The sequence below is a fragment of the Anarhichas minor genome, unplaced genomic scaffold, assembly GCF_050575085.1.
Source record: "Anarhichas minor isolate MPS153535 unplaced genomic scaffold, ASM5057508v1 ptg000015l, whole genome shotgun sequence".
NCBI lineage: Eukaryota > Metazoa > Chordata > Actinopteri > Perciformes > Anarhichadidae > Anarhichas > Anarhichas minor.
This window is the reverse complement of record NW_027466461.1, coordinates 1,650,421-1,676,145: the sequence shown is the minus strand read 5'-3', so window position 1 is coordinate 1,676,145 and position 25,725 is coordinate 1,650,421. Positions and strand designations below refer to the sequence as shown.

Genomic DNA, 25,725 nt, shown 5'->3' with positions numbered 1-25,725 from the left:
CAGTATTGGTCTGGCAGAGGAACACACTTCCTCTTAGTCACAAATTAGAGTACATGATTACTTCGAGGTGCCTGAGACTGAGCGTCTGAGTCTACATCCACACTACTCGATCTCCGTCCACACGGCGTCTCAGCATCGTTTTCAAAATGATCTCGTCCAGACTAAATCGCCTGAAAACGAATATCACGTAACTATTCACGACCACTGGGCATGCGCCTTAGTGTCGATGTAAACAGGAAGTAGATTGGTTGCTTGGTTGAAAAAAAGAATGAAAGGTCGTGTTTGATACTTAAGATCTTCTCTAAAATCTTCCCCTATAAACTCAAACAGACACAGTTCATGGAAAGTTTTATTTTTCAGACTTAACGTTAGTTACAGCGCGGCAGGTCTTGTTCTCTCTCTCTCTCTCTCACACATCAAATTTACTTTAAAATCAGCACTTGCACATAAAGGTTTACTAGATTATGGTCCATAAATGAGGTGAACACTCGTTTCGTTGTTGTTCTGACTCGTAGCTCTGCTGGAGGCTGAACTATCTGTCCTACTGGAGAGCATTTACTGCTTTTGTTCCTTTACATTTTATCTGTGGACTTCACAATAGTTGTGCAGAACAAAATAAGCATCATCAAGGACAGGAAAGTCCTCCGTTTTGTGTCCATCGTCCTCAAAGCTGCTAACGTGACTTCAGACGTCTGCTCCGTAGGTCAGATAACGCCGCTGGTCACTAATCGCTCCAATAACAGCTGCTTCCTCCGTAATAATGCAGACTTTAACTGAACAACAGCTGCTAGTAAAGACAACAAGGTCAGCAACACCTGTAATCAGTTGTCCATGGTGAATTGACCTGGTAGTCGATCGGTAATCAATGTTGTTGTTTGTGAGCTTCCAGGTAAGGGTCACGTGATAGGGGTGTGACCAATCAGGGAAGGACACGTCATGACTGCTAAGAACCAATCAAGTAGCGAACGCGGGTGCGGGCGTCATCGTTTCTAAATGTATCCGTTTTCGACCGTCCGCACGAATACGCAACCCGGAGTTTTCAAACTGATCCGTTTTCGGTGCTCGAAAACTCCGGCGTAGTGAGGACACTCCGTGTAAACGTAGCTAAACATATGCGTCTTCAAATGGAAACGGAGTAGTGGGGACATGGCCTCAGTTAGAGGTGAGTCTCTCTCTGAGCCTCTGTACCTCAGTTCTGTCCTGGTTTACCATGTGGTCAACTGTTCATTGAAGTTAATTTAGGTACTAGTAAGGTATTCTTAGCTGGAACAAGTGAGAGGAATCACTACAGCGTGGTGGAGGTTGTTTTCTTTCAGCAGGTGTGTTTGCTCGTTAAAGAATACGTCTGTGATAGTCACCATGGCAACGCTTAACTAGCAGATTGAGATTTTACTGTTTTCTTTACATTTAGGGGATTCAAATGGTGGACGTCTACATGAGCTCAACTAAATGCATTGCTGTTTATGATTTAACCCCTCGGCTTCTGTCTCTCTCCTCTTCCTCTTCTTCTCTCTCTCGCGAGCGTTCATCTCGTGCCTAAATGGGTGTCTCATCTTTTTTTAAGGTTGGTAATCTTGAGAAAATAGCAAGAGTTTGCTTTAAAAGGTATCCAACCTAAAAATCCAGCGCAGTGCTAACCCGTCGCAACACTAGCTCCAAAAGGCTTTAAATCCCACAAGAAAGTTGCCAAGTCAGCAACACTGACAGCCGGTCCCTTCAGGCCACTCCCCCAAAATGATCATTATGAACATGGCTATTGCTGGTACTCACAGCTGTCAAGATAGCAGTTTGTAAAAGACTCCGTTGGCATGCAATGTTTTCAGAGTGAAATGTCCATCACTATTTGTTTTTTGATGCAGATTTGGATCCACTCATCAAATACCGATGTCAGGGTGTAGGGTTGGCCACTTTCACCCTGGAGACAGCTGTTTGTGCCCGGCTGAAACCAAGTCAGTGTTGACTAATTTTATCTTTCTTTTTGACATCATTTACGCATTTAACTAATACTGCATAGGCCTGCTTAAGTTATGTAAAAAGCATACTTATATTATTTAACTAACCTGCTTATTTCTACACAAACCTCCATTTTTTCAAAGTCGAACCAAATACCTTTTTTGCATAAGGCGGGTCTATGAAGCAGTTTAGCCAATTGCTGATTAATGTGTGACATACAATTTAGCCAATCAGCATCCTCAAATACATTCAGCTTGGGGCAGAATCTGTATCGCCCCAAATTGCGCGTTCTCGCCAGGAGAAGTCTCTACAGGCAAGCACGAGCACTACTCCTCCAAGACCCATTTGAGAGGAGAACTTTGGAGGAGAAACTGCAGTGAAAGAGCTGATATCAGATCAGCCTGACCTCACAATCAGACAGCAGACTAGCGGGAAAGGGAAGCAGTACATGTGAAGCTTCTCTACTATTTTTATTGTCATATACACATACACGAAATTTGCCTTCTGCATTTGACCCATCCCTGTATATAGGGAACAGTGAGCTGCCAATGATAGGCACCCGGGGAGCCGGGGGTTCAGCGTCTTGCTCATGGACACTACGACACATGACACGTCCCAGTCGAGAATCGAACCGTTGACTCTGCGATTACCAGACAACCCTCTTAACCCAGTAAGCCACGGTCGTCCCTTCTCTACTGTACACCAGACAGGTTTGGCTAGCTGCATGACGTCATGCTAATAACTTATTTAGCTTTTTAAAACAACGGGGACAGATCCAGCACGGACAGTTAGGGAGTGAGAGACATGAAGCACCTGCTGAGACATGATATATAGTTATGAATATATAATTATATGTATATATATATATATATATATATATATATTTATTTATACTGTATATACATGGAGAACTCTGTCAAGCAGCCATATTAGGCAAAGTGAACATCTTTTCTTGTACATAGTCTCATCTGCTTAACTTGGTCATGGAGGCATCAGAATTTTATTGAGATGTTAAATTAACAGTGAAAACTCATCATAGCTTGTGTATGAGTCAGTGGTGGGCCGTCAGGGCCAGCAAAGCCTTCTCTGCTGGCCCTGACGGAATCACTAAATTATAGCTATTTTATAATTTAATATTTTTTCATAAACACACTACACATATTATTTTTTTCCCCATTATCTTATTTTCTCATTGCACAGCTCCTGTCTTCCTCAGTTGCTCTGCTTCCAGTGCAGCTTGTTTTAAGTAGAGCTTTTATCCAATCAGATTTCACCTCTGTGTCTCTAGGTAAGAACAGAGGCCCGAGGCCTGCAGACTCACAAGTGAATCCATGTGCACTTTAAGTGAATGGGGACGATATTGTTGATTGTCATAGTGTTCAACCAATCAGATCTTTAGTTTGACATGTTGGGCGTATTCTTTGACGTGTCAGAGCCTGCTAGCTGGCCTACAAGTACATGATTGGTCAGTGGGCTAGCCTGACATGTTGGGCGGTGACAATCCCAAAATCTGCTGCCTCTGTTGAGTGGACATTTTCAGCCTCAAACGCATTAAAACCTATTGAAGAAATACAACTGGGGAGGCTCGACTGTCTTCACTGGCGTCCATGAATCCAGAAGGACTTCTTACTGGAACTAAAACGCATGGATGTACTGAACAACTGTGAGATTAAACTCTTTAACTCACCGACCCACTCCTGGACCCCCTGCAGTTCGCCTACAGAGCCAACAGATCTGTAGACAACGCAGTTAACTTGGCCCTTCATTTCATCCTCCAGCATCTGGACTCCCCAGGAACCTACGCAGGATCCTGTTTGTGGACTTCAGCTCTGCTTTCAACACCATCATCCCTTCTCTGCTGCACGACAAGCTCTCCCAGCTGCACGTGCCCGACTCCACCTGCAAGTGGATCACAGACTTCCTGTCTGACAGGAAGCAGCACGTGAAGCTGGGAAAACACGTCTCAGCCTCTCGGACCATCAGCACCGGCTCCCCCCAAGGCTGCGTTCTTTCCCCTCTGCTCTTCTCCCTGTACACCAACAGCTGCACCTCCAGTCACCAGTCCGTCAAGCTCCTGAAGTTCGCGGATGACACCACCCTCATTGGACTCATTTCTGGTGGGGATGAGTCCGCCTACAGGTGGGAGACTGACCATCTGGTGACCTGGTGCGGTCTGAACAACATAGAGCTCAACACTCTAAAGACAGTGGAGATGGTTGTGGATTTCAGGAAGAATGCAGCCCCAACAGCCCCTATCACCCTGTGTGACTCCCCCGTCGACGCGGTGGGGTCCTTCCGCTTCCTGGGCTCCATCATAACCCAGGACCTCAAGTGGGAGCTGAACATCAGCTCCATCACCAAGAAGGCTCAGCAGAGGATGTACTTCCTGAGGCAGCTGAAGAAATTCAACCTGCCAAAGACAATGATGGTGCACTTCTACACAGCCATCATTGAGTCTATCCTCTGCTCCTCCATCACAGTCTGGTACGCTACAGCCACTGCCAAGTTCAGACTGCAGTGCATCATTCGCTCTGCTGAGAGGGTGATTGGCTGCAATCTGCCGTCCCTCCAGGACTTGTTCGCTTCAAGGACCCTGAAGCGAGCAAGAAGGATTGTAGCCGACCCCTCTCACCCTGGACATGATCTGTTGGTGCCCCTTCCATCTGGTAGGAGGTTGAGGTCCATCAGGACCAAGACCTCACGCCACATGAACAATTTCTTCCCGTCCGCAGTCGGGCTCATTAACAGAGCCCGGGACCCCCACTGACTCTGTCATCCCCAGGACAAATTCCTACCGGTCACTCCCCTGCATCCCTTCTATTACACTCGACACTTTTACACTACACTTACATCTCACTTGTTTATAGTCCTGTCATCTGTTCGTTTGTGCACTTTATTTTATTTTATACTTCACTTTATTTTATATTCCACTTTATTTTATATTTTTCTGTAAATTTGAATATGTTTCTACTTTGCACTGTTGATTGTTGTTGATTGTTGTTAAATGTTATGCACCTCCCGTCATGTCAAATTCCTTGTATGTTCAACATACCATGGCAATAAACGGTTCTGATTCTGATTCTGATTTATTAACAAAGAAAGGAGGATGCACTTTGTCTTTAAATAGTGAACAGCAGCTCTGGTAAGTTAACTGCTCTTGTTTGTACATCTGCAGTAGCTTTAATATGCTTGTTTATATGTTATTATTTGTACAACTTGTTTTTATGAAGATGGATTTTTGTTTGGTTTTATATGTGATAGGAACTATTGTTACATCCTATGTTGCGCTGGGGACACATTTAGTCGGTGCACAGCAACAAGAAGACACGTGAAGCGGCAGAAGTCTATATACTATAGTGTTAAAGTTAAGTTTCAGTTAAAGTATTTAAGTGATCATCTTTTGAAGATTCATGTGTTTTCATATGGACTCATTTTCCCTCTCGGTGTTGACAGACGAATAAATCCGTCAGTAACAAGAACTATGGAGTCGTGTATTTCCTGGAGGAAGTGATAGGAGAGTTACTACTGTGATAATGTGTCTATTTAATATTGTTCCCTCTGATGTCAATAATATTTGAATGGCCCGTGCTCTTCAGTGTGCGGTGGAATACGTGTTTTAGCTCCGCATGTCCGTTAATGACGCAGCATCCCGTGCGCGTATTCATGTATCTGCACTCTGCAGTTAGTGTATTTGTAGGTGTTGAGCTTCATTTTTACACAAAACAAATGATAACCGTAGCTGTGGCGTCATGAGGAGGTTAGGTGGTTCAACTGCAGGACAGCAGTGAAGGCCCAGGTATAAAATGCACGGCCCACCACTGGTGTGTGTGTGTGTTTTACATTATACAGATTATTATTATATGATATATATATATTATACTGAATTGCCTGTGAGGGTGACAAGAGTAAGATGTCCTGACGTGTTTATCAAAGTGTTATTTACTGCTTTTTTTCGTGTTGGAATAAATGTTAAATATTTAACTGCAAAATAGTAATGCGTGTTTGATACTTTAATTTGTTTGCATTAAATCATACTGGGATGTTTGCTGAAACTCAGTGGCGGGCCGTGCATTTCATACCTGGGCCTTCACTGCTGTCCTGCAGCTGAAACACAGCTACGGTTATTATTTGTATAGTGTAAAAATGAAGCTCAACACCTATAGATGCACTATCTGCAGAGAATACGCCGAGAGTGTGTCTCCTCTCTTCTCTGACTGCAGCGTGAGGCTGCTGTGAGAGTAACCGTCTGTGAGTGCTTTGGTGCGGCTCACGGCAGCACCCGCTGCTCGTTCACCACAGTGCAGAACGTACGAGCTTTAACATCAGAGTCAAAACACCAGAAAAGTCTCTAGATTTGTCGCTAGTAGCTTTTGACAAAAAAAGTCTCCATGAGGGTTTGGAAAGTCGCCAAGTTGGCAACACAGGCACCGGCTAAATATGTCCCCAGAGCAACATTGTACGTAACAATAGTTCCTATCACATATAAAACCAAACAAAAATCCATCTTCATAAAAACAAGTTGTACAAATAATAATATATAAACAAGCATATTAAAGCTACTGCAGATGTAAAAACAAACGCATTTAACTTACCAGAGCTGCTGTTCACTATTTAAAGACAAAGTGCATCCTCCTTTCTTTGTTAATAAAGAGTTTAATCTCACAGTTGTTCAGTAGATCCGTGTGTTTTAGTTCCAGTAAGAAGTCCTTCTCCATTCATGGACGCCAGTGAAGACAGTGGAGCCTCCCCAGTTGTATTTCTTGAATACGTTTTAATGCGTTTGAGGCTGAAAATGTCCGCTCCACAGAGGCAGCAGATTTTGGGATTGTCACCGCCCAACATGTCAGGCTAGCCCACTGACCAATCACGTACTTGTAGGCCAGCTAGCAGGCTCTGGCACGTCAAAGAATACGCCCAACATGTCAAACTAAAGATCTGATTGGTTGAACACTATGACAATCAACAATATCGTCCCCATTCACTTAAACTGCACATGGATTCACTTGTGAGTCTGCAGGCCTCTGCCTCTCTTCTTACCTAGAGACACAGAGGTGAAATCTGATTGGATAAAAGCTCTACTTAAAACAAGCTGCACTGGAAGCAGAGCAACTGAGGAAGACAGTAGCTGTGCAATGAGAAAATAAGATAATGGGGAAAATATTATAATAAATTATAATACATGTAGTGTATTTAAGAAAAAATATTAAATTCTAAAATAGCTATAACTTTGTGATTCTGTCAGGGCCAGCAGAGAAGGCCTTGCTGGCCCTGACGGCCCACCACTGGTGAAATTGATTGGATGCGGCACAGCCCGACCTAGAACATTTTCCACCAGCCGCCACTGGTAAGGCCACTGACCAAGCGCCGGGATGTGACGAGTAGGCAGTGAGTATGTGTTGCCAGGGATGTTCTGGTCCAATCCTCCATCTCCACTATCTTTGCAAGGACTGGCAGATGTGACAACCACACTAACTACTGAGTGTGTGTAGCTGCTGGAAGTAGCACAAAGCCAGAGAGGAAACTCAGCCTGGACACAGTCTGTCTTTTGTTCTCCCAAAAACAATACAGCAAGTGTTGTTGTTTTCCCCATCACTCATACATTTCACAAGTGTCAGTCTTATACTTCCCATGTAGCAGATCAGTAGATGTTTGTACAGTTTAGTGGGCAGGACTGCTCTCCATATGAGGGAAAGGACTGCAAACACACTCTGGGGGATTTATATAACATTTACTTCTGATGTGGACACATTGTACAACTAGTAAAGGGGTGTGTGTGTGTGTGTGTGTGTGTGTGTGTGTGTGTCCGTCCATGCATGTCCATGCTTGGTTGCCATCACTAATAGCCCAGTCTTGTCAGCTGCTGTAAACAGTGAACCATCTCCAAACATTACCTTATTAAGACACAAGACACAGAACAGACAGAGAGAAGAGTTCATACCTGCCCCCCTTCTCTCTCACGCACACATCTAGTGACACATCTATTTTCCCCGGGCGCCTGTCATTGGCAGCCCACTGCTCCCTATATATACAGGGATGGGTCAAATGCAGAGACAAATTTCCCCCTTAAAGGGATCAATATAGTATAATAAATTTAAAAAAATAAATAAAATATTTTAACAGATCAGATTTAAATCATAAAATAGATTGCACTGAGAGCACAAAATATCCAAATATTCGAACCAAACTAAATAGTTCAAAAACAGTGACAGCTTTCCTCTGGATCAGAAACAATGCTTTCAAAGTGTGAAAGGAGACACACAGTAGGTTCCTGAAGTTTGACATCATTCTCCAACCTCAGATCCTCAGCAGAGCCCGGCCCTCTGGCAGCAAGTCAGCAGTTTAACTGGGAGCTGCACCATGTGCTTTAAAGGTCATCAGTCAAATCTTATTGGTAACAACTTAAAACTGGGCTGATGAGATGTTCTTGTAACATTAGGAAAGACTTCGGGCGACCAAAACAAATTATTTCTGATTTGTTTTCATTTAGCTGAAGAAGGTGTTGGGACATCCAGCACATACAAGATAATAGCTGATGGAAATTGCATTCACTTCTGGTTTTTAATGGGACATTAATGTGTGTGTGATGCAACAATGGTACTGAATATTGTGTTATTGTATGATATGTCCCAGTGGCATCATGTATACACAGAACTACAGGGGGCCAAGGATGGAGCCCTGGGGAGCTCCACAGTCACATGGGCCACAGAAGAGGAGGCATCACCGACTCTACTGAAGGAGTTCTGTTGGATGAATAGGATTTGAGCTAGTCTGAGGAAGTGTCCCTGATGCCAACACACTTTTCAATAGAAAGAATAGAGCTGTGTTAATGCAAACATATCCAGCATCAGCTGTGAGTAAACAAGCATTTGTTGCTTTAATGAGTGGAGTTTTGCTGCTGTGATGTGAACAAAAACAGCTTGAAATGTATCAAAGATTTTATGATTATTCTTAAAAGAAATCAACTTAACTAAACAACTCCTCGTAACGTTCAATAAAAGTCATTTACAAATGGGTCTAAATTCTATTTTAATCCAGAGGGTCGAGACTGAGTGGATGTCTACTGAGTGCTTCAGGCAGGCGGGAACACCACCAGTGGACAGAGAGCTATCTACATGGCATAACATAGAGGACAACCCTGTCCTCGCTGGTGATCCTGGCCGACATTACTGTCTTTACGGCCAGCTCTGTTTCAAAGCTAGAGTGAAGATACTGGTATATATAAAAGTAGACAGCGTTGTGGGCAACAATCATGCAGGTTTTGTATGCAATATAAATGTGTTATTTCCGCCTAATCTAAAAATGGTTTATTTGAATATGTAGGATAATCACAGCCTCATCAAGCTTTACAAGCACAAACTACAGACCTAGTGCATTCAGTGGGCGTAGGGATCCTCCAGGTATATGGACAATAAAAGGGTTTCTGAGCAGTTTTAGAACAGAATAGTTCACCATTCAATTCCCCAAAAATCAAATCTTACAGAAATCTCCAAATATCAGAAGATTTTGATACCAAATCACAGCACGGATTTTTCTTCGGTGTTCCTCAAGGTGTTGGTATCTTAATGTGGTATTTTGAAGGGATATTTGATTCTCGAGTAGTAAAAGAAAAGTTCAATACAGCATAACATAATACTGCGTAACAGATGGTATCAACCCAAGAACTTCTGAGACACGTGAGCATAGGAATGCTCTTCATATACTTCTGAGCCTTTTACACTCTCACATGTATTTGTACTATTGTTAATCTCTGATTCATGATTAGAACAACTTGACACACACAGCTGCATCTCAAATGAATCTTCAGGTGTCAGCTTTCAAATAATGTACGTGTATGTGGCATCTACTGTTGACCTTTTATCGCCCTCTAAAGATCCCCTGCCCCCCCTTAGAAAATACATAAACGGGTCTTTAAGGGTCTTTAAGGGTGATCAAATCCTGGTGAAATCTGTCAGGTGTAACATGTGAAGGCCTTGATGAAGGCTGTAGTTTGTTAACTGTGTCCTGTAAAGTGTGAAGAAGGACAAACGTTGCTCACAGGGTTGATGGTTTTGAAAATCAATGTGTGGTTATGACGGTTTGTTGCAGTGATTTAGGAGAAACATAAGTAGAAGCTGTGGGAGTAGGAGGTGGAAGGGCCTTTAAAATGGTTTAGCTTGGTGGTCAGAAACATATAAAGCAGCCTCATAGATCAGCCCTTTCAGAGGATAGAACAGTGTCCAGGGTGTGTCCCTTCAAGTGAGTGGGACCCTCAATTGACTTGAAACATTTTAAACTGTCTACATGTATATCAAACCACCTAAAATCAAGAGTCTACTAAAGCAAGTTGTAATGAAAGCCAAAAGATCAGATTGGCCACTATGTGAAATTTGCTTCCAAACCAGGCGCTCTTCCTTGGAGGTTGTTCAGGACTGTGGTCCACAAACCTATCAGTGACATCGCGGTGACTCCGTCCACTTCTTAAACAGTCTCTGCTTTGGACTATGGGGCGAAGCTGGAGAAGGCACGGGGAGAACTAACAGCACTAACCAATGCACCACTCTCAGCAGTGATGTCATACCCAAATACAAGAAACACATACGCTTCTTCTTAGAGTAATCTGTCTGTCTGTCTGTCTCTGTCTCTCTCTGTCTGTCTTCCTCTCTTTTTCTTTCAGTCTGTCCTTCTCTCTCTGTGTGTCTCTGTCTGTCTTTCAGTCTGTCCTTCTCTCTCTGTGTGTCTGTCTTTCAGTCTGTCCACTATCTCTTTCTGTGTCTGTCTTTCAGTCTGTCCTTCTCTCTCTGTGTGTCTGTCTTTCAGTCTGTCCTCTCTCTCTTTCTGTGTCTGTCTTTCAGTCTGTCCTTCTCTCTCTCTGTGTGTCTGTCTTTCAGTCTGTCCTTCTCTCTCTTTCTGTGTGTCTGTCTTTCAGTCTGTCCTCTCTCTTTCTGTGTCTGTCTTTCAGTCTGTCCTTCTCTCTCTCTGTGTGTCTGTTTTTCAGTCTGTCCTCTCTCTCTGTGTGTCTGTCTTTCAGTCTGTCCTCTCTCTGTGTGTCTGTCTTTCAGTCTGTCCTTCTCTCTCTCTGTGTGTCTGTTTTTCAGTCTGTCCTCTCTCTGTGTGTCTGTCTTTCAGTCTGTCCTTCTCTCTCTCTCTGTGTGTCTGTCTTTCAGTCTGTCCTCTCTCTCTGTGTGTCTGTCTTTCAGTCTGTCCTCTCTCTGTGTGTCTGTCTTTCAGTCTGTCCTTCTCTCTCTCTGTGTGTCTGTCTTTCAGTCTGTCCTTCTCTCTCTCTCTGTGTGTCTGTCTTTCAGTCTGTCCTTCTCTCTCTCTCTGTGTGTCTGTCTTTCAGTCTGTCCTCTCTCTCTGTGTGTCTGTCTTTCAGTCTGTCCTCTCTCTGTGTGTCTGTCTTTCAGTCTGTCCTTCTCTCTCTCTGTGTGTCTGTCTTTCAGTCTGTCCTTCTCTCTTTCTGTGTGTCTGTTTTTCAGTCTGTCCTCTCTCTGTGTGTCTGTCTTTCAGTCTGTCCTCTCTCTGTGTGTCTGTCTTTCAGTCTGTCCTCTCTCTGTGTGTCTGTCTTTCAGCCATGTAATAAGTTACACATGGTATTTCCCTTTGCTGTCCAGTCAGCTGCCTGATGCAGAAAAAGCCCAAATTTAGAAGAAATATGAACATTTTCAAACTTTTTTTTTCATTCACTGAGGAACATATACTCCCCCCAACACACACACACACACACACACACACACACACACACACACACACACACACACACACACACACACACACACTCCTCCTCTTTTCCATTTCTCTGTTCACTCTTTCTTCCCTTCTACTCTTCTTTCCTTATCTTTCCTTCCCATTCCTTCCCTCCTCTCCTTCTCTGCTTCCTCCCCTTCCCTCTCCACATTCCCTTTGTTTCTCAGCTTCTATCTCCTTCTACTTCTCCTCCTCCCCCTAAGGCCCCCCTTCTTTCCCTCTTTCACTCCCTCTCTTTTCTCATCCCCTTCTGCTCTATGTTTATCCCTCTCTCTCCTGTCCCCCCATCTTTCCCAGACAGACTCTACAGGTCACAAGTTGAGGCTTCTTGGTTCGTATTGCATCAGCCAATCAGTTATGTTCAGAGGGGGCATTCCCTGGTGGAAGTCCCGCCCCCCAGTGACCATACAAGGTAACGGTGGAATGCATGGCTTGGCAGTCCATCTGCTTCATAAGAGAGACACGCACAGAGAGCAGAGGGTGTCCCACACTGATGAGCAATCCTATTTCAGTGTGATCTGAACTTGGGCTTGCTGTGAGACTACTGAAGCTTTAGAAGGATGCCGGTGGACAAACCTGCTCTTAAACAGCTCTTAGACAAGTGATAGAACAGCAGTTTAAGTTGAACCTGCCAGTGGAGATGACAAACCTCAAGAAACCGCATCAGGCCAGCAGCCTGCCAGCTGCAGCAGATGACAGCTCCCCCTCAGAATCAGGTATGATCACGGTTCACTGCTCTACTATCTATGTGTATGTTGTCATCACTGACAATCGAAACATGTTTTATTTCATTTGAAATGTGTTTTTCTAGTTCACGTGAACATAATGTCATCATACTTGGATATTGTCAAAGTAAGCTTTTTGCAAATGTATTAGAAACATCTGCATGGCATTAAAATGCCAAGAAATCATCTGTTCACTCCAGTGAGAGCTGAAGTCCAATGAGGGAGCTCCACACTGTGTCATTTTGGCCCGTGCTACCAAAGTTGTCATCATGAGTAAAAGAGTGAAATACTTTGGTGTCAGTCCTTTGGGCTCACTGTGAGACACATCCACCAATGGCTGGATCAGAGGTTTGGTCAAAATGCTAGAAGCTCTGGAGTATAACTCAGTGTACGCTTGCTGTGGTCACACAGTGTGTTGGGGCCTTGAGATGAATCCCTCGACCACAGTGACTGACTGCAAAACAAAAGAAATGCGAAGGGTCAGAAAAATTCCTTCAAAAGTCTAAAACAGCATGGTGTAGTTTTATAAATGATCAGTCGTCATGCAAAGTCCACGTGACAAAGAGTGAAGCCTGGTATCCAGAAGCCCACTCACTGCTCTCCTCCTGGTTGAAGCTGCTACAGTGCTACCTGAGAACGGGACAGGACTGTACCTGAACCAGCCTGGACTAGATTTACATTCACTTTACTGGACAAACACACATAGACACTACCTTCTTATAGTGAGAGGTTCTTTTGAGAAGGGTTGGGACTCAACAAAAGGGTTGCAAGGTAAATGTAACGGCTCATGAGGAGATTAACATGATGGGGAAGTAAAAGAAAATGAATTTCAAAGCGTACTTTTGTTAATTTGTTATAAGCTTTGAATTTTTCAAAAATCCCTCTCTGGTTGAACTGACCATAAACTTGAGACAAGGGGTCCTAGAAGACAGTAGACATGGCTTTGTTTTAAGGTGTCACAGGTCGAAAAGGTTGGCCACTGATGTAGATTCTCCAAATTCAGCTCACCAGGAGGGAGGGGGACTCTGTGAAGTGTCGGCCTTAAATGGGAAAAACACAGCCCCCTACAGTATGGCTGATCTTACGCAGCATCTCATGTCACGCAGTAGACCAGCATCAATGACTGGGACCAAGTTCACACCATGGACAATAGGCAGGAGGTGTTAAAGGAGGAGGAAACTACTGCTAGTCATACACACACATAACTCATGTCTGTTTCCTCAGGACGCTGCTATGTGTCTTCAGATGAAGGAGAAGGTGGCGCGGAGGAAACACACCAGGTAGGAGCACCACACACACACACACACACACACACACACACACACACACACACACACACACACACACACACACACACATGTTAGTCTTTCTCTAATAGTGAAGACCTTGGTTGACATAATTCATTCCCTAGCTCCTAACCTGATAGTAGCCTTAACCATCACAATGACCTAAATGTAACTCTAACCTTCAAACAGTCCTTTGAAGTAGTGAGGGCAAGCCAAAACGAATGTCCTCACTATAATGGTTAAAACTGTCACTAGTCCTCACAAAGATAGCAATAAAATACCACACACACACACACACACACGTGTAGTATGTGACTTTTTCCTCTGTAGTGATGGCTCTAAACCAGCTGATACGACTGTGTGTCTGTTAGTAGCTCATGGTACAACGAGGCAGTCACATGTTGTGCTCTTGGATCCGTTCCCTCCTGTCTATATAGCATTACAGTAAGGTCTTGGCTGCTGACTGGTGAGTCTGACAGGGTTGAAGAGGTTAATGGTAATGCAACAAAGTGTCATATAGATCCAGCTAATAAAATATGTGTTGTAACGCCCCATGTCCTGCTGAAGACGGGAACGGACATGAGAAAGTGTATGGAGGGAGGAGAGGAGGAAATGCTGTATTTATTTACAGAGCAGTCAAAAGTCTTGGGGGCACTGGGTTAGGAGGACTTTCACATAACCCCTTACACACACACACTAACACCAGACCCCCTCTGGGAGCAAGAGACGCTGATTCCCAGGGTCAATTTCACATGGGAGGGGAAGGGGGAGGGGGGAGGGGGAGAGGGGGAGAGGCTTATGGAAGGTGAGAGAAGGGGAAGGAGAGGACGTAGAAACAGAGATGGAGAGAGAACCTCAGTCTTTGTTCTTCTTCATCTGAATGACTCTAATCTCACTGTCTTTATGTTGACATCTGATATCTGTAAGGATTGAGTGTCACTATGAGCTTCCTGCTTTCACTATATGCAGAATGCACACGCTATCTCCAATCATTCAATTCATCTGAAATTCCGATTGCTTCATCATTGACAGTTCAGCTGACATGTCGCCTGCGTTCAGCTCTCACTCTTGGCCTGTGCTTTTCACTGAAAACAAATGAACAATTGAACTGCCAATGCTTTAATTGATGCCTCGGCTTCTTTCACGAGTCAGTTCAGTGCTGCAACTTAAAGTGCAACCCCCATACAGTATTTCACAGGCAAGATTTGAAGAATTTAAAGCTGTTCATAGTGTCTGATCCTGCAGTGTTCAGTGTGATCTAGTTATCTTCTTCAATTCAAACAAATACAGGACTTTCACCCAGGGGACCTGCTGTTTGTGTCCCGTGTGAAACCAAAAGTCAACGATGACTTGTTTTGACATCATGTTAATGTGAGTGTTACTTTGTGACTTAAATAACATAGAGACATAAACATACTCATTTTAAGCCAAACCATGATGATTTTTACAAAACCTAACCAAGTAGTTTTGTTGCGCTTTTGTTTTGTTTTGTTTCAATTTATATCGATACGTGTTTCAAACTGTGACCGTAATCTGGGAGAAAATACATTTCCCTCCTCATGTAACTGAGGATGCAGTGTAGTTGTATGGGAAGGTATTCTGTTGGGAGGCTTCAGTGTTAGACTGGAGTACAGTTCAGCATTGCCATTTTTGGTAATTGATTTTAAGACCCACTTTCACAGTCACTTCTATGTGTACTTGGTCCGTTCTGTTTGATGTAGTCTGACACTGTGCTCTTCAATCAGTGGAGTAGGCCAGCTTACTCTTACATCTGTGAGGTTTGCCTAAAGCTTTAAAAAAAAAGATTTCACATTACACAGGCGTCACTCAGCTGTGTGTGTGTGTGTGTGTGTGTGTGTCACAGACAGACAGAGTAAATGGAGAAAGAGCTTCCTGTGTGTGATTTACAGAGCCAGGGGGAAAGAGAAAGAAGACCATATTAGGCAATATTTGGCTCAACAGGAGAGATTGGCTTTGACTGTTATCACAGCCTGTCTAAACACACACACACACACACACACACACACACACACACACACACACACACACACACACACACACACACACACATTCCCCCTCAGGGCTGGTAGCCTGTAGTCAGACTGTGACTGTCTGCACTGTAACACGTCCTCCATCACAGAGACGTCATATACTGATTCAATTTATACAAGTCAGCTTTATTGCTATGACACTAAATGAAACATGTTGAAACGTTTGGGATTTCAGTTTGTGTACTTAGTTTTTTTAAAGGGAGTTATTATAGGGTGATTTGATATGATATCATATTGAGTCCATCAGGTCGTATTGATACAGCGGCTGTACTGATGCATTGTTTTCCTCCTGTGCTGTCTGGAAACAGTTTTGTAGTGAAATCCTCCTTTAGTTGTGAGAGGATTCAAAGATGAAAAATGATCTCTTTTTACTTCACTTTTGAACAACATAATTTAGTTCAGCTCACCCTTTACAATAATAGCCATACTCACTTGAATTCTAGTTTTGATTAGCCAAGAGCAGAATAATGTGCAATGGAGATGAAGGGAATTTCATTTGTGGAACTTCATGCATAACAAACTATTGTTGATGTTGTTGTTGTTGTACTGGATTGCATTCCACATCTTTCAGCCCAGAGCAATTCAGCTGTGCATTGTTGTCCCTCCCAGTTGTCCTTATTTTTATACTACCTCCAGTTTCCAAAGTCAGGAGCACATGGCCAGTAACACATAGTAGCACATAGTAACACATAGTCCGTAACACAGTCAGTAACACAGTCAGTAACACAGTCAGTAACACATAGTAACACAGTCAGTAACACAGTCAGTAACACAGTCAGTAACATATAGTAACACAGTCAGTAACACAGTCAGTAACACAGTCAGTAACACATAGTAACACAGTCAGTAACACAGTCAGTAACACAGTCAGTAACATATAGTAACACAGTCAGTAACACAGTCAGTAACACAGTCAGTAACATATAGTAACACAGTCAGTAACACAGTCAGTAACACACAGTAACACAGTCAGTAACACAGTCAGTAACACATAGTAACACAGTCAGTAACACAGTCAGTAACACAGTCAGTAACACAGTCAGTAACATATAGTAACACAGTCAGTAACACAGTCAGTAACACACAGTAACAGTCAGTAACACAGTCGGTAACATATAGTAACACAGTCAGTAACACAGTCAGTAACACAGTCAGTAACATATAGTAACACAGTCAGTAACACAGTCAGTAACACACTCAGTAACATATAGTAACACAATCAGTAACACAGTCAGTAACACAGTCAGTAACACATAGTAACACAGTCAGTAACACAGTCAGTAACACAGTCAGTAATATATAGTAACACATAGTAACACAGTCAGTAACACAGTCAGTAACACATAGTAACACAGTCAGTAACACAGTCAGTAACACAGTCAGTAACATAGTAATACAGTCAGTAACACAGTCAGTAACAGTCAGTAACATATAGTAACACAATCAGTAACAGTCAGTAACACAGTCAGTAACACATAGTAACACAGTCAGTAACACAGTCAGTAACACATAGTAACACAGTCAGTAACACAGTCAGTAACACATAGTCCGTAACACAGTCAGTAACACAGTCAGTAACATATAGTAACACAGTCAGTAACACAGTCAGTAACACAGTCAGTAACACATAGTAACACAGTCAGTAACACAGTCAGTAACACAGTCAGTAACACATAGTAACACAGTCAGTGACACAGTCAGTAACACAGTCAGTAACACATAGTAACACATAGTAACACAGTCAGTAACATATAGTCCGTAACACATAGTAACACAGTCAGTAACACAGTCAGTAACATATAGTAACACAGTCAGTAACACAGTCAGTAACATATAGTAACACAGTCAGTAACACAGTCATGAACACAGTCAGTAACACATAGTAACACAGTCAGTAACACAGTCAGTAACACAGTCAGTAACATATAGTAACACAGTCAGTAACATATAGTAACACAGTCAGTAACAGTCAGTAACACAGTCAGTAACATAGTCAGTAACACAGTCAGCAACACATAGTAACACAGTCAGTAACACAGTCAGTAACACATAGTAACACATAGTAACACAGTCAGTAACACATAGTAACACAGTCAGTAACACAGTCAGTAACACAGTCAGTAACATATAGTAACACAGTCAGTAACATATAGTAACACATAGTAACACAGTCAGTAACATATAGTAACACAGTCAGTAACACATAGTAACACAGTCAGTAACACAGTCAGTAACACATAGTAACACAGTCAGTAACACATAGTAACACAGTCAGTAACACAGTCAGTAACATATAGTAACACAGTCAGTAACATATAGTCCGTAACACATAGTAACACAGTCAGTAACACAGTCAGTAACATATAGTAACACAGTCAGTAACACATAGTAACACAGTCAGTAACATATAGTAACACAGTCAGTAACACATAGTAACACAGTCAGTAACACAGTCAGTAACATATAGTCAGTTACACATTATCAGTTACACATTGTCAATAACTCATAAAGGAGATTCAATCTAATACTAAGAATAGGAATACATTATAGATTTTCCTTGTCTACCCCTCTCACACAGCAAACCATGGACATTTCATGTCACAATTTCATTGTGCTTTGTCATTACCTCCACTGAAGCAACATTTTACAGGCAGCTGCTAGAAAGTTCAGAGCCCTTACAGCAGCTCACCAGCTGCTCTGACATGATTCCAGGGCCTCCCTCTGCTCTGGAGCCCCAGAATTCAAAGAGGAACATGTCTCTGGCTACCAGCAGAAAGGGGTTTTATGTGAACGTTTCCCCCATTAGGAATCTCAACAGATGTACATACAATTGTTGTAAGGCACAAGAATGAGAGCAAGTATTTCTACTGATTCTTCTAAACCAAGTGTAGAGTGCATGGACGAGTTTCTCTGAATATATCTGATTTGGTTTTGTTTGGTAGATTATTGTTTGCAGATGGGATGTTGAAATTGTTTTGGATGAATAAAGGTGTGCGATACAACGTATTAGTTAGTGAGCTTTAGAGGTGTCATCTCACTCATCTCAAAATGTTGAACTGTTCCTTTTAAGAATATAAACTGGACGCTGGCGACATTTTCACCCTGCCTTGGTCTCAACCCACTTTTTGTTCAGAGGGCCCTTTGTGTTGTACTTGTGGTCCTCTGTGGTCCTGAAGAAAAGGTGTTACTGAAGCTCACTCTACTGATGGAGGTATCTTCTTCACAATCATATCACATTTCACACATTCCATATCTTATTTTTCATGTCATTATTGAATACAATTCTAACATGCAAACAAACATCTTTGCATTTAAAACCTCCACTCACATCTCATTACACTACAAATCCTCATGAGAACCAGTTTACACTGACACGAGGACACATACTAAACACTTACATACAACAAAATGTACTTGAACCAAAGCTGCTGCTGCTGCTGCTGCTGCTGCTGATGATGATGAAGAAAAGAAAGGGTGATGCATGTGGTCTGTACTCTGGAACAGGATTCAGGCTTTAATCTTGAAGTCATGTACCACACACACACACACACACACACACACACACACACACACACAGTCAGGCTGGGAGAGGGCAGATTTGTTTGTTGGATTGGTTCAGTGAGGGCAACACTTCCTGAGGACAGACATCAAGACATAGCCTACTGTGGGACTGTGGCTGTGTGTGTGTGTGAGAGAGAGAGAGAGAGAGAGAGAGAGAGAGAGAGAGAGAGAGAGAGAGAGAGAGTGGAGGTCTTTCTTCTTAATAAGGACTTGTTGGGTCCAGAGCAGAGGAAGAAGGACGGAGTGAGATGAAGGCCTCCTCTCCCTCCGCTGCCTTTTAAGTGAGTCTCTCCCCACTGTGACTAGAAAAGGGAATGAATGTAGCCAGCTGGAAGAAGAAGAAGAAGGGGGGGGGGGGTGGCTCTATCGGTGGGAGCGATCACAGACTGGAAGAGGGAATGTTTATCCAAAGCAGTAATCCCATTTTCCATGATCCCCAAAATAAAAGGCCGGCTCGGGCCTTATATGGACAGACTGGGTTCCAGAGCAGAGAAAACACCCAGCTGTTCTCTGTCTCCCTCTGTCTTTGTACGTCTCTCTCTCTCTCCCTCTCTCTCTCTCTCTCTCTCTCTCTCTCTCTCTCTCTCTCTCTCACCCCCTCTGTCTTTGTACGTCTCTCTCTCTCCCTCTCTCTCTCTCTCTCTCTCTCTCTCTCTCTCACCCCCTCTGTCTTTGTACGTCTCTCTCTCTCCCTCTCTCTCTCTCTCTCTCTCTCTCTCACCCCCTCTGTCTTTTTACGTCTCTCTCTCTCTCCCTCTCTCTCTCTCTCTCACCCCCTCTATCTTTGTATGTATGTCTCTCTCTCTCTCCCTCTCTCTCTCTCTCTCTCTCTCTCTCTCTCTCTCACCCCCTCTGTCTTTGTACGTCTCTCTCTCTCTCCCTCTCTCTCTCTCTCTCTCACCCCCTCTATCTTTGTATGTATGTCTCTCTCTCTCTCTCACCCTCTGTCTTTGTACGTCTCTCTCTCTCCCTCTCTCCCCCTCTCCCTCTCTCTCACCCCCTCTATCTTTGTACGTATGTCTCTCTCTCTCTCTCCCTCTCTCTCCCCCTCTCCCCCCCTCTATGTTTGTACGTCTCTCTCTCTCTCCCTCGCTCTCTCTCCCTCTCTCTCTCACCCCCTCTGTCTTTGTACGTCTCTCTCTCTCTCCCTCGCTCTCTCTCCCTCTCTCTCTCCCCCCCCTCTATCTTTGTACGTCTCTCTCTCTCCCTCTCTCCCCCTCTCCCTCTCTCTCTCACCCCCTCTATCTTTGTACGTATGTCTCTCTCTCTCTCTCCCTCTCTCTCCCCCTCTCCCCCCCTCTATGTTTGTACGTCTCTCTCTCTCTCCCTCGCTCTCTCTCTCTCTCTCTCTCTCTCTCTCACCCCCTCTGTCTTTGTACGTCTCTCCCTCTCTCCCTCTCTCCCTCTCCCTCTCTCTCTCACCCCCTCTATCTTTGTACGTATGTCTCTCTCTCTCTCTCCCTCTCTCTCCCCCTCTCCCCCCCTCTATGTTTGTACGTCTCTCTCTCTCTCCCTCGCTCTCTCTCCCTCTCTCTCTCACCCCCTCTGTCTTTGTACGTCTCTCTCTCTCTCTCTCTCACCCCCTCTATCTTTGTATGTATGTCTCTCTCTCTCTCTCACCCTCTGTCTTTGTACGTCTCTCTCTCTCTCCCTCTCTCCCTCTCTCTCTCACCCTCTGTCTTTGTACGTCTCTCTCTCTCCCTCTCTCCCCCTCTCCCTCTCTCTCACCCCCTCTATCTTTGTACGTATGTCTCTCTCTCTCTCTCCCTCTCTCTCCCCCTCTCCCCCCCTCTATGTTTGTACGTCTCTCTCTCTCTCCCTCGCTCTCTCTCCCTCTCTCTCTCACCCCCTCTGTCTTTGTACGTCTCTCTCTCTCTCCCTCGCTCTCTCTCCCTCTCTCTCTCCCCCCCCCTCTATCTTTGTACGTCTCTCTCTCTCCCTCTCTCCCCCTCTCCCTCTCTCTCTCACCCCCTCTATCTTTGTACGTATGTCTCTCCCCCTCTCCCCCCCTCTATGTTTGTACGTCTCTCTCTCTCTCCCTCGCTCTCTCTCTCTCTCTCTCTCTCACCCCCTCTGTCTTTGTACGTCTCTCCCTCTCTCCCTCTCTCCCTCTCCCTCTCTCTCTCACCCCCTCTATCTTTGTACGTATGTCTCTCTCTCTCTCTCCCTCTCTCTCCCCCTCTCCCCCCCTCTATGTTTGTACGTCTCTCTCTCTCTCCCTCGCTCTCTCTCCCTCTCTCTCTCACCCCCTCTGTCTTTGTACGTCTCTCTCTCTCTCCCTCGCTCTCTCTCCCTCTCTCTCTCACCCCCTCTGTCTTTGTACGTCTCTCTCTCTCTCCCTCGCTCTCTCTCCCTCTCTCTCTCCCCCCCCTCTATCTTTGTACGTCTCTCTCTCCTTGATGTCCTCTGTGATATAGATGATAACTGTCAGTGGTGGTGCTCAGAGGACATTGTGACCTCAGTGTATTCACATTTGTATCTTCTAGGTGCTGCTGTTGAGATGATGGAGATCAGAGATGGAGATCCAACAGCCTGCACTTTGGGTAAGAGAGAACAACTTTAAGACTCAACACAGTGTTGTCTGATTTGCACCTTCTGTTTTGTTTTGCCCTTAAGGATTGAATATGAATATGTACATTTGATATGAATCCAGAAAGGTTCCCACAGAGGCTTGTTGTCTTTCAGAGCAACACCTCATCTACTGGAGTGGCTGCCTCCACTCAGCCTTTGAAGTCCAGAGCTTTATCTGTCTCTCAGAGTTGTGCCATAATTCAGGGCAATATAGTTCCAGATTAAACGATGAGAACACACAGACCCACATCAAATGTGTTCATCAGGTGTAGTTCCACCACGAGCCTCCAGCTTCTCTGGAACGTTCTTCAAAAACATTTTCCATCATCTGGTGTTTTTATGGTTTGTTCATTTCATACTCATTCACTGTGAAGATGGATTAATTAAGATTCTTCATTAACTTAGATCAGTAAAACAAATCCCTCCCTGAGCAGCAGCAGCGTCAGTGTGAATGGGTTTGTCTGTTCAGAAACACTTTATATAAGTGGAGTCCGTTTACCTGTGTGTGTCTGTGTGTGAGTGTCAGATGTCTGTTGCAATGTCTCTTTTAACAAAGTATGTATGTTGTATTTCAGATGTCAGAGATGAGCATGTAGAGAGGTGAGTATCATCATTTTAAATGCTTTATTTGGGAGCGTGTGTGTGCGTGTGTCTGTGTGTGTGTGTCTGTGTGTGTGTGTGTCTGTGTGTGTGTGTGTGTCTGTGTGTGTCTGTGTGTGTGTGTCTGTGTGTGTGTGTCTGTGTGTGTGTGTCTGTGTGTGTGTGTGTCTGTGTGTGTGTGTGTGTCTGTGTGTGTCTGTGTGTGTGTGTCTGTGTGTGTGTGTGTGTGTCTGTGTGTGTGTGTCTGTGTGTGTGTGTCTGTGTGTGTGTGTGTCTGTGTGTGTGTGTGTGTCTGTGTATGTGTGTGTGTGTGTCTGTGTGTGTGTGTCTGTGTGTGTGTGTGTCTGTGTATGTGTGTGTGTGTGTGTGTGTGTCTGTCTGTGTGTGTGTGTGTGTGTCTGTGTGTGTGTGTGTGTGTCTGTGTGTGTGTGTCTGTGTGTGTGTGTGTCTGTGTATGTGTGTGTGTGTGTGTGTGTGTCTGTGTATGTGTGTGTGTGTCTGTGTGTGTGTGTCTGTCTGTGTGTGTGTGTCTGTCTGTCTGTCTGTGTGTGTGTGTGTGTGTGTCTGTGTGTCTGTGTGTGTGTGTGTGTGTGTGTGTGTGTGTCTGTGTGTGTGTGTGTCTGTCTGTGTGTGTGTGTGTGTCTGTGTGTGTGTGTGTGTGTCTGTGTGTGTGTGTGTGTGTGTCTGTGTGTGTGTGTCTGTCTGTGTGTGTGTCTATGTGTGTGTGTGTGTCTGTTTGTGTGTGTCTGTCTGTGTGTGTGTGTCTGTGTGTGTGTGTGGAATGTCAGAGGGAGCAGCAGCATGACAGGAAGTTAATATTATGTAGGTCTACTGGGGGTTAAAACCATTTCCTGTTTATCCCTCTCCAACAAAGATGTTTGTGCTGTGCAGTCTGTCTCTCTCTCTCTCTCTCTCTCTCTCTCTCTCTCTCTCTCTCTCTCTCTCTCTCTCTCTCACTCACACACACATCACACCCTGTTAATGTCTCACGCTGCTGTAACTGATCTCTCCACCATGTTAGCAGAAATGCTCTTCTGCTCTGTGTCTTTGCTTCTATCGTCTGATTGGCTCTGCATGTTTCATTCAGCTCTCATGACAGTTTTCATGTTTCCTCTTCTGTGTTGAAGCTTGTGTCCTTCATAACTTTATTGTAATGTTATCATGTCTCATCATAAGTAAAATATCACTCACATCAGTCTGATTCATATCAGCGAATGACGGCTCATCTGAGTGTTTGTGGTTTTGAGATTTAAAAAACTAAAATCAATAACTTTTGCATAATATTTCTTTGTCAGTTTGTATGATGTGCATTTGGTTAGTCATCCCTGTGGCCCATGGTGCAGTGCTGCATCTCTGGTCAGTTGGTAGTCTGAGATGAAGCACTGTAGCTCGGGACGGAGGACAGAAATACCAGTGTGAGCGTCTCCACAGGCAGCAGCAGGTCCCCAGGGCTCAGGTCTGCTTCAGACAGGGACACTGATATGAGACAGGAAGACACTGTGTGGCTCCGTGTCAGCTTGGGTTGTTGTTTCTGTTAATATTCATTTATTTAGAGGACATAATCAAAAATGAGTGTTCTAGAATTCATTGAAAACGTTTAATAATATGAAAATAATTGTGTGAATGACTTGTAAGAATGCTTAATGTCTCTATTTCTAATAAGAAACAATGATCAAATTGAACTTTAACTAGAGAGAGTGTCCAGTGATGAAGCTCTTGGCCCGCTGTGGTGTCAGGCCGGTGTGATCCCAAGTGCATGGATGTTTACAGAGAATGGGTTCAGAGATGGAGCTGCATGAGTATAAAATACAGATGAAATATCCCGGATCTTCAGGTGGTCTTTCACATCACTGGGCCCTTAGAGCACGGACACTAGAGTTTCCTCGGTCCAGCCTTGGTCTCCAGCTTATTCACATGAACAGAGGAAGGAAAATAACTCCACTGGGAAGTTGATTTACCTAAAAAGAAAGTTTATTTTCCATTGTAAGTCTAAGGGAAAAAGTCATATTGGGCCCAATGGCATCACACGATGGACCTTCAAGTTGTTATTTCACAGATCTGCAACTATTTAAGATCTGCTTCGAAGCCCGGCGCTCTTCATGTGGGCTCCTCACATCCTACCCCCCTACTTCCAGCGCCACTCCTCTGACCACACCAATCTTTGATAAATATAGTGAAACCCATGCAATAAATCATATGAGCCCTGTGTGTTTAAACATGACACCATCAGGAGAGGGAAAGACAACTACAGATTGGTTTCATATTTTCTAATATGCATCTACTTATGAAGTGTGGAAAGCACAGCTTGACTTCTGCATTGTGTTGTTCTGGTGATGGACGATCACACAAGAAAAGGAAGCTTATTGATCTCCTCTCTCCTGGGGTCCAGTTTTCCCAGGAATCCCTTGACCTATCAGAAAGGGGGATTCCTGGAAATACTGTTCTTGGGGGTGGGGCTTATCAGCTATTCCATGTACGGTATGTTAATCCATAATTATGTGTGTTGTGTGTAACAGCGTTCACATTGACTGTATTTGGCTCCTCTCTGATTACTGCTCATGGTTTAATAAACATTGAAAACAAAGAAATATTTGTTTGTATTGTCATTTAAACAATGCAGTAAATGAATACAGTAACACAACTGAACTTTATTCAACTGGAGTAAATGTGCATCCAACATCAACACAAGGAGCATCAAACGGGCTCAACACGTACAAAGTAAATGATCTGCAAAATAGAACAGGTTACATCACCAATCAAAATAATCACAAAATATGTATATGAGTAATACGCACAGTTGGATAAATACTGCTTTGTCACTAGACGTGTTCAAGTGTATTTTTGTAAAGAATCTCTTACATCATATGTAATGAAATGAAAAGACCATAGAAGTAAATAAGCAAGGGCAAAGAATGTTAAACACTGCATTGCTACAGATACTGCCTCGTATAGACTGTCTTTCATCAGGGCGACTGTGGCTCAGTCCTTCAATCAGAGGATCGGTGGTTCGATCTCCGGCTCCGCTGGGCTCCATGGGCTGTGTCCTTGGTCAAGACACTTAACCCCAAAGTGCTCCCGTAGCTGTGCCTACGGTGTGTGAATGTTAGATAGTCCTGATGGGTGTGAATGGGAACATGTGGTGTTAAAGCACTCTGAGTAGTCGGAAGACTAGAAAAGAGAAATACAAGTACAGTCCATGTACCATTATCATCACTTAAAGGTTTAGCAATTTAGGAATAATTAAAGGTATGAGTT

General features: G+C 43.8%; 1 long non-coding RNA gene across 1 annotated transcript; it reads left to right on the top strand.

The window, feature by feature from the left end:
• The first annotated feature begins 12,143 nt into the window (after positions 1-12,143).
• LOC142950182 (uncharacterized) lies at positions 12,144-25,058 on the top strand. Its single transcript, XR_012954137.1, has 4 exons — positions 12,144-12,392; positions 13,626-13,681; positions 21,786-21,842; positions 22,446-25,058. It is a non-coding gene; the product is annotated as an uncharacterized LOC142950182 (long non-coding RNA).
• Positions 25,059-25,725: the final 667 nt, after the last annotated feature.